The sequence below is a fragment of the Diadema antillarum genome, unplaced genomic scaffold (genome assembly GCF_040938485.1).
Source record: "Diadema antillarum isolate AM-2024a unplaced genomic scaffold, OU_Dant_1.0 seq00000539_RagTag, whole genome shotgun sequence".
Lineage (NCBI taxonomy): Eukaryota > Metazoa > Echinodermata > Echinoidea > Diadematoida > Diadematidae > Diadema > Diadema antillarum.
In genome coordinates, this window is record NW_027271487.1 from 277,240 (window position 1) to 290,718 (window position 13,479).

Here is a 13,479-nt window from a genome sequence, read left to right on the forward strand (position 1 = left end):
GTGCGATTCTGTGAAAACAAGACTGTTAGCCTCGCACATACCAAGAAAAGACAACTATGTGGCAAACTTCTAGTCAAGGGGAAGTTATCTCCCTGGACATGGTTATAACCTGGACATATTTGTTGGGAAACTAACAGGGTTAGGCTTATACCCCATGCTAAATTTGTGGCTAATAACCAGACCATGAATTCTTCTCCAGGTGAAACTTTCATTCCTTCTCTTAAGACTCTGTCCTCAATATCCCAGGACAGACTATGGTGCCAGTACGCGCCGTGAAATGGTACCTACACTGAATCATGGACCCGAGTACTTCAGATAATCTGTTCATCAGTATCAACTCTTCCCAGGGGCGTGTCTCCCCTGATACCATTTCACGTTGGATAGTGCATGCCATTAAAGGTGGGGGTACGACTATCATCCTCACCCAGAAGGTACGGGCCCGTGATACTAGGGGTACGGCTTCCTCGTGGGCCCTTTTTCAGGGAGTTCCACTTTTAGACATACTAAGGGCCGCTTACTTGCATAATCCTAACACATTTACATCCTGCTATTATCAGATGTGATTTCAAGTGAGGCTACCTTTGCCTCTGCAGTCCTCTCTTGCCCTAGTAAGAAGTAGTTCCCATCCTTGACTGAACCCCATTGACCTGATGAGGAGCCAGCTTACTTAGTTATAGTCTGTAAGATGGGGGAAGTTTTTCCTTACGAATGAGGCCTCTCCCGCAGTCCCTCCATCCACAGATCTGTTGGAATCTGGCAATTATTATATGGATGGGTGAGTAAAAGGGAAGTAGATATGTATGTTCAGTATCGAGCATTTTATTTACGAGAGAGCTTTACTTACCTATGGGTTCCTCCCTCCTCCCCCCTCTGCAGTTTCAGCCTGTACACCGGCATCGAAAGAGGAAAAGATCGCGCGTGCACAGGCCTTTATAGGGGCGTGTGTGAGGGGTTTCCCTAGCATTGCCGGGGCAACAGGGGTTCAAAGAACGTTTTAGCTCTGTGGGGCAATTCTAATTGGCTTTAGAATGGCAATTATTATATGGATAGGTAAGTAAAGCTTAATACCTCGCAGATAAAATGTTTGATACCGAACATACATTCTGCCATGGTAACCACAGTTTTCCCAAAACCTTGTGGGCAAACTACTTCCACAGTATTTAAACAATTCATTTCAAATTTAGTATGTATAATGATCTAAGGTGTAGTTACACAAGACACTCTTTGTGTTTGTACTTGACAAAGCATTGCCATGGTATCTGCATGTTTTCTTGAAAATCTTGTGAAGTGAACTACTTCCACAATTGCAAAGCAATTGAAATCAAATTTGTGAACATTATGACATTGAGGTATACATGTAGATGTGGACACCTGATTTTTGTGTTTGCCAGACAATGTGTTGCCATGATAACCACAATTTTACCAAACCTTGTGAATCACATTACTTGCACATACACACATAGATGCACACACACAAACACAAAGAGAACCTTTTATCAAACCCTGGTTCAATTCTTTTTCTTAGGAGTCTGAGCTGCTAGAGCAGGGGTATTAAATCACCTTCAGTGACAGCTCCAGTTTTGATTTTTTTTTTTTTTTTGTCTTTTTAATTATTGCACAAGTGTATATTTGATGTACTCACTAAAGATAATCCACATCATAGAAAGGATTCTCAGATCATAACCAAGGAAGCTTAATTCAGGGAGACATGAAAACCTACAGTCTTCATGATGTGGAGTCAATCCTACACATGTCAGGTATACTCAAGCATGTATTCCTCACTGCCACCTTCTCGATTAATGTGTTAATTTGTGATTATTCATGTTCCTTGCCTTCTGTTCTCATCCTCCAAATATCTTGCAGGAACTCCTCATCACTGACTTCTTCCTTTTGAGAGGAAGGCTGGCTATGGTAGGTCCATACAAGATCCAGGACCCATGACGCAACAACCATGCACATCCGCCAACAGGATTGCCAAATGGTTTTATCTTGGACTTAAATTGAACAAGAAGAGCCTTGTCACGGGGAAATTAATTTTTTTTTTTACTCGACTTTAGTTTTTGATATATAGCCTTTATATGACATCTCTGCTGATTTTCATTTCTCATAATATTGTCAACTTTTTTATGTATGATGGCTTTGAATACATTATTTGTATACACATGCATTTATGTGTCTTCTTTATGCAGAATTTTCATGACAAGCCAGTACAGACTACACACTGATTGACACATTAAAGGATAGCCAACATGTAGTTTTATACTAGAGATTTTGGAGGATATCTATCTTCTACTGTCATTTGCTGAGAAAAAGTGACATTGATATGATAATATAAAAGATATGTTATCTTTTGCCACTACAAAAGGGAAGGCATGATGCGTAAGTGTCATTTATGTAGAAATGGTTGCACCCCCTGTTAGACTGGCTCTCAAATAGTGACCATATACTAGATATGGTGGATTTTTCTTATTGTGCCTATGTCATTCTTCATATTTACATATGTAGGACACAGATATGCGGGTGTCTGAGGAACGAGACCTTATAGAGGACAGAGAATAATATCATGTTGCCGTGATAAATGAGTGTAAACTATGGAAGTTTGTTGTAATACACAAAATAATTGCATACCAATGAACTGATTTTGGATGAAACAGTGATGAAAGAATGAGTGGAAAGCAAGAAAGAATACCTTGATACTCAAAGAAAATGTAAAACATGAATGTTTTAAAAATATGGTGAGCATTGTTTTTTTCCATTTTTGTAGAACAAAAAAAAATAGAATCAGAAATAGTGGTAGTGTTCAGACAAGCTCAGACTCTGTCGACTTACCTGTGTGTACGTGCTCTTTATGCAGATATTTTATGCTACTTAGTTGCTCTTGTTTGTTCATGCATGCTGGTAGGAAAAAAAAAACTAAGAAAAAATGAGAAACCCTCTCATCATAAAGCAAGTGTTCAGTGCTAGAAGTCTCCTTTAGAGATTTCCTGGAGACTTTGTTTAATCTTCACTGCATCATTTTTTTTTAAAGTAGAGAAAGAAGAAGAGAGAAAAGAAGGAAATATAGCCAGTAGGTCACATGCTGAAGCAGCTGTTGTTTGTATCTATAGAGGGTTATTAACCCGTTCCTTATGGGAACCTGGTATACCAGATTCCTGCAGCATCAGCCCATGGATGGGAACTTAGTATACCAGGCTCCCAAAATTTATATAAGTATGTTTGCATTCGTGGCCTGAATTCATGTTTTTTAGTATAATACTGAGTTGACAAATTACTTTAATCAAAAGATGATAGTTTCCACTATCAATGTCTGTTCTATTTCTGTCTTAAGATTGTCTTAAAGTGGCCTAATTTATGTTTTCCAATGTAGTAATGTGCTTGTTGTGCTACAAAACTCATATGAAGATGCATATACAGTGGACTTTCATTATAACAAAGTCCCCAGGACAGGCAGTTTTCTTTCATTTTATCAAAATTTTGTTATAACCGAACAAATAAACAATGAAAATGCATAGAATGGATAGTGTTGCGGCCTGACATTTTACTTCGTTATAACCGGAATTTGTTATTACCATGTTCGTTATAATGGGAGTGCACTGTAGCAATTGAGGCTGAGCTCACAAGATTTTGACTTTGCTTACCCCATTTTGGTTGCCCTTATATTGTATAACAAAAGAATATGTGAGTCCAGCACATGCTCTCTTTATATCACATCCAATCAATATTTCTCATTGTTTGATGGCACATGCATTTGACTATGGAAAGGAATACATATACTACTTGACTTTTTTTTTTTGCACATGCAGATTATCACCTGAGAATCTCCTTTGGGTCATTGAAGATTCTCAGAGAATTGCAGAAGGAACGGATTACAGGGCAAGTCCACCTTCATATGCATGTGGATTGAGTGAATGCAACAATATTAGTTGAACACATCAGTAAAAGTTTGGGAAAAATCTGACAATCCTTTCAAAAGTTATGAATTTTTAAAGTGTCTGCATAATCACTGCTGCATGACGAGACTACTTTAGTGTATGATGTCACATGTGTAGATCGATATTAGGAAAATAAAAAGAGAATTTCATAAATTTTATTTTACGAAAAAAATTGCATATTTCATCAACCTGTCACTGGCATATGTTAAGGGTAATATTATTCCCCATGCCTTCTGAAAGAGGCAAGTTAAGTGCTCTTTTATTATGAGAGAAAAAAGAAAATATGTTGAATTTTCTTTATATTTTCTTTATATCGTCTATACACGTGACATCACAAGCTGTAGTAGTATTCTCATCCAGTAGTGACTGAGCAGAAAATTTCAGAAATTCATAACTCTTGAACAGAGTGTCCGGTTTTCCTGAAACTCTCACTAATGTGTTCTACTGCTATTGCTGCATTCACCTAATCCACAGTTCTATGAAGGTGAACTTTTCCTGAGAGTGGGTTTCTATGACAATGTATAATGTTGAACTGCTGTAAATGCAAAAATTTTCGAAGTGCATTAATTTTTGCGTATTTCACGCTACTTCTGGCTAGTGCAAATTCTTAAACCCACAAAAATATCTTCACAATTTTCTCTACACATTGTGAATGGGTTGACAATTACGCAGCACAAATTCAACAACCCGTGAATGTATTTTTTAGCCGCTCTGCGAGAAAAATTAATCACGCAAAAATATTGACGTTTACAATACTGCAAAGCACTTTCGCGTGTTAGTGTTGCCATCCCACTTTGATAACTGTCTGTTTGACTCGGCTTAAGGAGATGATATCGTTTTGTTTGAGATGGAGATTCAGGTTTCAAATTATTGTGAGACAATTAGAAACCACTTTTATGAAATATTAAAGAACATACAATTCTAAGAGGAATTAAAAGTTATTTCATGATAATTGGTTTTGAAATGGCTGGGATATCCAAAAACAAAGAAAAGCTGTCCCAATAAAACATGGGTCCCATCTTTTATTAAGACTATTTTGTTCTACTTTGTTTTGTGATATCTCAGCCATTTCAAAACAGATTTTTGTCCAAGAAAGAAACCCTTTCAATTCCTCTTAAAATTGTATGATCTTTGATATTTCATTTAAGTAGTTACTAATTACTGTAAGAGTGGAAATTTTTCTGGTGTTGAAATTTTTGCACATTTTGAGCACCAAGAAACTAGCGCGAAAGTAAAGGCATGTGAATATTTTTGCTTGCCATATGGTCCAGTAGTTTATGTCTTGATTCCATGGAATTCAAAACATGCGAAACTCTTCTTACCCCGGCCAAGCGCGAAAAATTAGTCGCGCAAAAATATCCACTTTTACAGTAACTTGTATCCCCATCTCAACCAAATCACCCCTTTAAATGCTGTCTTTCAATGAGAGTGTATTTATGCCTCTGCCACGAAGCATTATGTTTTCAGGTTGTCCATCCTTCCGTCCGTCCATTCCGTCTGTAATCAATTTTGTGGACAGCATAACTAAAACACCTTTTGAGGTATCCTAATGAAATTTGGCGTGTATGCGTATGAGGGGTTAAGTTTTGCCTATCAACTTTTGGGTGCACATGCTCAAGGTCAAAAGGTCAAGGTCAAATGCTCAAAATTTCACTATTTTCCCCCATATCTATGTACTGCCTGAAGATATTTTCTTGAAATTTAGTGTATACATGTACTGCCCAATAAAGATTTCTCTGCTGAGAGTTTCAGGTCATGAGGTCAAAGGTGAAGTAAAAATATTAGAATTTCACTTTTTCTCCATATCTTGGAAATGATTCAAGATATCTTCATGAAACATAGTATATATATATATATATATGCATATACTGACTGGCAGTGATTATCTAGGGGGTCATGGAGGTCAAAGGTCAAGGTCAACTCTTAAAAATTTTACTGTTTCCCTCATTTATGCAATGCCTCCAGGATTTTTTTATCTTGGTGTATACATGTATTACCCAATAGAGATTCTCTGGGAAGTTTTTTGCCAAAAAGGTCAAAGGTCAAAGATCAAGTGAAAGTGCTGAACTTTACTTCTTTCTCCATATCTTGGAAGTGGCTAAAGCTGTCTTCATACTTAGTACACATTTATGCATGTTCTACCTAACAGTGATTCTCTTATAAATTTTAGGGTTAAAGGATCAAGGGTCAAGGCCAGGTGAAAATGGTAACAATTTACTATTCAATACAGAAATTGCATTTTTTTCTCCATACCTTGAAAAATTACTCAATACATAAACTTATAAAGGGGTTAAAGTCAAGTAGAAGTTCTTAAATCCCCAAATACATGCTCTCCCATTCATCCAATTAAACCTAGGTCAAGGAAGGTGAACATTCAACACATTTGTGACAAACATTTTTTTTTGATATTTTGCCAATTATGTGAAACTGTTATCACACATTGTCCACATGTACTATAGACCTATTAGGAGAATCATGCATTATGGCAGAGGCATACCAGTCGCCATAACGACATTTCCAGGTTTGTTTGGTTTTTTTTTTCATCTCAAGGTAATGAAACAGTTATGACATAACCTGTTCCACTGTATTTCATGTTATGGATTAAAGTTCTTTCTTTGTATGTAGTTGTGTAAATGTTGTTAAGTTTTGGGGGGGTTTTGGGGGGGTTTGGTTTTTTTTTGTTAGGGGTCACATCCAATTTTGTATTTTCACAGACATCAAAGCAAAGAGAGCAAATTTGTTGTCAGTGCAACTAAAGCCCGGTTTTAACCAGTTGAGGATGAGTCCCGAGTAGTTGGTATGCTTGGGCAGGTGTCTATGGGAAACGTGTGTTGTAGAAAAATCAGTCCGTCCTCAATGGGTTAACAGAGCCTTTCACACTAGAGTTATCGCGACCACATCCAGGTAATGTCCAGGTAATCTTTTTTTACCCTGCCTGTTAAAATGGTCCCCACAAAAAGTTGCATGGACATTGTTGTGTTCACTGTTGCCAAATTCTACCCCTTAGCCGGCTATGGTTATTGCCCCACAATTACCCTGACTTCACTGCGACATATTGCTCCAACAACCCGTCTATTAGAACGCGACCGTGGTAACATTACTTTGATACACTCAACCTGCATGTGCATCATTGCAGACAGAGAATGATTGACATGCGGTGTGCCGATCACATGCATGGATTATGTAACCACTGCGTGATTTCTATGTAGTTGAGATCAGTGATTGTATGTGCACAGTAGTACACTAGGTCGCGCTGACCAGTGGGTGGGGTAGTTGCATCCATGGATACAACCCTTTTGTGGACACCTAAGGTTTTCAGTGTGTCTGTTAAATTGGTACCCCTCGCTCTATACTGTAATTTAATTTCCTAAGGTGAAGAATTTTGTTCTCCAGACATTGTCGCGGTAAAGTCTGTTAAAACAGGGCCATAGAGAGAGCATAACTAAGTCTTCACCATATTGGGGCACACACCTTTTGGAATCACATACACAGAGTGGCTGAAAATAAGAAATACCTGGTTTTTATCTTCATTCATTGATTCTTGCTAATCTGTCTTCACTCAAGCAGTAGTGAGTCTAACATGAATGGCATGGTGTTCAGAACAAAGTTTCCTGGGATCTGTCCTACAGTAAAGACTCTATTTTTCTTCCAGACAATAGCCTTGTGTTAAAGGGAAACATAGACTTTCTTCAGAAAAAGACAACACAAAACAAAGAGCTGTAATTGCTTTATCTTGTTACCAACTAGACCTTGTGCAGCTTCCTCACTTGAGTTATTCTTAGTGCAGGAGTGATATATGCAACAGAATTTTGGCATGCTGAAGATCACACTCTAGAAAATGCAGGGTTAAAAATGACTCCATGTGGGGGGTAAACTATGCGTTAATCCTGGAGGGGGGGTCACCCAAAATGACCCTGTTGTAGGGTTACATTTTGACCATGATAGGGTCATTTCAAAATGGCCCTGCATGACTTATGGGTCCATTTTTTTCATAACCTCTATCAACTTCGTCATTTAATCTGATCACACAGCGTGGTAATTTTTCATGGGTAGCCAACTTTGACAAATTAAGAAAGATAAAAAGTTTGCACATCAAATTGATATAGACTACTTTAAATGGTATTTTGTACAGTTCTACCAAGGGCAAAGGGCAAAGTAGCAAACAACGTGATGCATTATTCCATATGATAGATAGGATGAAATAAACATAGATCAAGAGCCTAGCAAGCATGCAATGTGGAAGAATCACTAACACAATTGTATAATTTGTAGAGATACCCAAATAGGAAAATCAGCTCTGCTATAATTCCCTCGTCCTGATCAAGCAGATTCTGGGGAAAGTGGTCGTGTACAAATATGTTACCATGGCAGAAATGACTTGTCTGCATATAATGGATGAACAGTGGCACAGTTTTTCTTGGCATAAGATATTAAACTCGGTGTTCTATCAAGATTTACAGTAACCAAGAATATATATATATGTGTTAGATAAAAACAAGTCCAATTGAGAGCTACCACAAGGCACTTATAAAGGTAGACAAGTCAACACAAAGATTTTTTTTCCTTCTTGCTTTATTTAAATTAGGATATTCAATTCTTATGATCAGGTTCATATTTTCTGAGGTACAAACATGCATTTATTTACAATTAGACACACACACAAAAATAGATGTACTCATTTACATTTGGCAAAACTAAGACTTACAGTTAGAGGTTTTCTCAGTCTAGAGTGGTCTTCTGTAAGAGCTTTTATTTTCATGTACAGATATTTTTTTTTCCAATGACGAGGTCACAGGCATTTTCGCGAGATGTTGTTTGCACGATTTGACACCTTGGCTTATCTTAAGTTCACCAATGTCTCTCTGTTTGCAAAATTTTCGCTTGTTGTTAGATTCGCAGCTCAATACTGATTTGCAAACATTTAATCCTCATGAAAACGGCTTTAACAGTTTTTCTATGTAAGAGTCCGCCCTCCACTCTGTAATTACCTTAGAGTCTTAAAGTCTCTTAGCTTATCCTTTAAAAGACTATTGAAGATAAACACTAATTCATTCAGAATCACAGCCCATACATCCAGTGAGTCATTTAGGTGTTATAGAGTAAAGCTGTGATAGGTCCCTCAAAATTAGAAGAGGATCCGTTTAACATTCATAACAATTCACGTGGATCATGTTGATGGATGATTGCCAGGCTTGAGTCCTGCCAAAAAAAAAAATGTTATAATGTCAACAACATTTGTTCCAGCCTTAAAATTGGACAATTCTTTCAAAAGTTAGGAATTTTTAAAGTTTCAGTGCTGCCATCACTGGATGAGAAGATTACAGTGCACTCCCGTTATAACGAAATGCTCGGGACCGGCAGTTTTCTTTCGATATAACCGAACAAATACAATCTATAACGAAAACAAGGAAACCACGTATATCTATCATATTCTGTTTGCTGAATACTCATCATACACTGGAAAGCTATGTGAAATGTGATGGGATAACTGCATTACAATAACAAACGCAAGTTCCCCTCAGAAACTGTGCGTGACACAAGGAGCGAACACACAGTGGTGTGAAGCGTTCACCCATGCAGAGACGCTATAAATGCTTGTTCCGCTACGTAATTTCGAAAGCAATTCGTATTTCGTTGTAACGGAGCACATTTCTTTTGTTTTTCTTTGTCTGTGGCGCTCGGAAAAGACTTTGTTATAACGGAAATTTAGCTATAACCGTGTTCGTTATAAGCGAATTTTGCACCATGGACTTTAATAGTGATAATTTGGGACCAGAAGATTTACTTCGTTATAACGAAATTTCGTTATAACAGTGTTCGTTGTAACGGGAGTGCACTATACTAAGGTTTGTGATGTCACATGCAACAAGAAAAAAGAAAAATTGATATATTTTCACTTTTGTCACATACAGAAGACCTCGCCTAAGTCGACATCGCTTAAGTCGACACAATAAAAAAGTCCTGATTTTTGCCTTTGTTATTCCTTGAAAATTTCCTCGTCTTAGTCGACATTTATAAGTCGACAACTCGCGTAAGTCGACCTGACTTTTCAGTGCCAACTGAGCTGAAATTCGTGGTAATTCCCTCGTCTAAGTCGACATAATTTTTCGCTCAAAATCTTATCGCCATTCTCTGAAAAAGAATTGTTTTCCCGCTCCGATTCGCTGCGTTTCTACTCGGTAATTCGCTAGTGTACGGCGCGGTAGCGTTCGCGCCCTGCGTCCATTGTCTTGTATGCCAGAATACAAATGTGTATAGAAAGGACTGTACACTCATTTACACTGGAGCATTACATGTAATACCCAAGACAGTTCACTTTACCCCTTTTCTCCCTCTCGTTTTTCTCAAAAGGCACAAATTTTGTACACTTATATGTCCCAGTAGGTATTCATTATCCGAACGTGATATGGGTGTTTTTGTAAATCCGAATATTCTATATAACGTTGATTATTCCGAAGCGGTATTAAAACCAGGGCCCTTTCTAAAAAGATTTATTACAATGCAACTAATAATGCAACTCAAAAAATCAAATGCAGGTGTATCAAATCACACGCAACTTTTGCATTTAAACGCAAGTGCGTTGCTGAAGAGACTTGCGTTTGATAATCATATGAAACTAGAAAATGATTGTTACGAACCTGAAACTCAATTGCGTTTAAACGCAACTCTAAAAATCACACGCAACGATGTATTTAAATGCAAGAGTGTTGCAGAGAAGACTTGCGGTTTTTGTATACGAAACTAGAAACTGCGTTTAAATAAATCTCTATACATCTACGGAAGTGCGTTATTGTTGAAAAGACTTGCATTACTTTTTTCATTTCGTAAGCAAAATCAAAAATTAAACGCAACTCTGAAAATCAAATGCAAGTCCATCAAATCACATGGCACGCTGAAAAGACTTGCGTTTGATAATCACACGAAACTAGAAAATTGTAGGAAACTTAAACTCAATTGCGTTTAAACGCAACACTAAAAATCAAATGCAAGTCCATCAAATCACACGAAACGCTGAAAGACTTGCGTTTGATAATCATACGAAACTAGAATTGTGGGGAACTTTTCTTTTTTAACTCAACTGCGTTTAAACGCAACTCTAAAAATCAAATGCAAGTCCATCATATCACACGTAACGCTGTATTTAAACACAAGTGCGTTGCAGAGAAGACTTGCGGTTTTTGTACGAAGAAATATAAGAAACTGTGTTTAAACGCATCTCTAAACATCTACGGAAGTGTGTTATTGTTTAAAAGACTTGCATTATTTTTTATTTCATAAACAAAATTACAAATTAAATGCAACTCTAAAATTCAAATGGAAATCCATCAAATCACACGGAACGCTGAAAGACTTGCGTTTGATAATCACACGATGACTAGAAAATTGTAGGGAACTTTTTTTAACTCAATTGCGTTTAAACGCAACTCTAAAGACCAAATGCAAGTCCATCAAATCACGTAACGCTGTATTCAAATGTAATCTGAGCGTTGCAGAGAAGACTTGCGGTTTTTGTACGAAACTATAAGAAATTGCGTTTAAACGCATCTCTAAACATCTACGGAAGTGTGTTATTGTTTAAAAGACTTATCGTAAGCAAAATCAAAAATTGAACGCAATTCTGAAAATCAAATACAAGTCCATCAAATCACACGGAACGCTGAAAAGACTTGCGTTTGATAATAACACAAAACTAGAAAATTGTATGAAATTTAAACTCAATTGCGTTTAAACGCAACTCTAAAAATCAAATGCAAGTCCGTCAAATCACAAGCAACGCTATTTCTAAAACGCGAGAGCGTTGCAGAAAAGACTTGCGGTTCTTGTCCGAAACTAGAAACTGCGTTTAAATGCATAAATATGTACGGAAGTGCATTATTGTAGAAAAGGCTCGCATTATTTTTTATTTCGTAACGTAACTTTCGCCGTGACCGAACTTAGTCTGCACTTGCAGGGGAAAGACATCGCAACATTTACACGTTTCAAACTACCGAAACGCATGCTGCTTCACAAAATGTCAATGAAAAAAATGATAACGAATTATTGTTAAAGTTCGCTATGCCGAACTTTTAAATCTCATTCCAAAGTTAAATTAGTCCGACAATGGTAAGAGGTTTGTTTTTACGAAGGTTATAGTACATGTAGTCCGAAAGATGTCGTTTTCGGATGAACAAACTTTTCTTTTTCTTTTTATTTCAGACAGGCCCGCGCCGTACAGAGCGGTAATGTTGTGAATCGGAGCGCGAGAACAATTCATTTTCAGAGTATGGCAATACAAATTTAAGCAGAACAAATATGGCGACTTAGGGAAGGAAAATCACACATATTTCAACTCAGTCGGCACTGAAAAATAATCTCGACAGAATCATGCGAAATCACACGCATATCTTCCCAGCAACGCACTTGAATTTAAGTCGCAAAGTTTAATGCAATTTTGGGGAATTTGCCTTTGATATTTCAAATCAAGTTAAAAACGATAAAGTGTCTAGAAACAGGCCTAGGTTTCCGATCCCGCTCTCTCAAAATCCCTCTAGAGATTTGGGAATTGTGCATTGTCGTTACTAACCCGCGCAAGATTTATGCATGAACTAAAACATTATTGTTGCTCATGTCAGTAGGCATGTTTTGGCGGCAAAAGGAGTAAGATATGGGTAGCGATCCGCATCGTGATCCAAATCTTACTCTGTACAGGGGAAATTAATTTTCATTTATAAGTCGACAAAATGTGGACTTACGCGTAAGTCGATATTCGCGTAAGTCGACGTGTTTTGCTCAGTCCCAATTATGTCGACTTCCGCGAGGTTGACTGTAATTCAAAAAGGGACATGACTTGCCCCTTTCAGAAGGAAGGGGGAATGATATTCCCTTATACGTCGGTAACAAGTGGATGAAATGTATACTTTTTCCAAAAAATGAAATTTTGAGGAATTCTCTGTACCATCAATTTTCTTTACATTGTTTTATGCATGTGACATCATAAACTGTAGTCTTGTCATCCAGCAGTAACTGCACCAAAACTTTACAAATTCATAACTTTTGAAAGTATTGTCTGATTTTCCTCAAACTGTCACTGATTTGTTCTGCTGATATTGCTGCATTCACCCAATTCACACATATGTTAAGGTGAACTTGTCCTTTCATGTAAGCCAGTAGGCAGAAGTAATACTACTAGTAGTAGGGTCAGGAGGGATTCCCCTCCCTGTTACAATGATGATGACAAAATGTGTCCAGCCCTGCTCCGATGATGAACCGATCGAGATATCAGGCGATAAAGTAAACATCTCAGCAGAGTTTAATTGATCGCACAGCAAAGGAAACGCTAACAACCACAATGAGTAAAGCTCACCTCTTGTTGTAACTAACCTCATTGAAGCTGAACTGGATGATGATGTCGATAAAAAGTAGATCGATGATTTAATCTTATCGGTAAAGGACAAAGATTACACCAAAAATTGTTGCTTCCGTAATGGACCAATCTGTGCATTATCCGAAATGGGAAGAGTATAGGCCTACATAAGAATTGACCAACTTATCTGCATGTTAATAAGAC

General features: G+C 37.5%; 1 protein-coding gene across 3 annotated transcripts in view; it reads left to right on the forward strand.

Annotated features, from left to right (window-relative positions):
- The window catches only part of LOC139734682 (uncharacterized), a 174,450-nt gene extending 170,548 nt beyond the window's left edge, over window positions 1-3,902 (forward strand). For all 3 annotated transcript variants that reach the window (XM_071645469.1, XM_071645468.1, XM_071645470.1), the window contains exon 4: window positions 1,864-3,902. The gene's annotated coding sequence lies outside the window, so the exon portion shown is untranslated. The remainder of the gene's footprint in view (window positions 1-1,863) is intronic.
- Window positions 3,903-13,479: the final 9,577 nt, after the last annotated feature.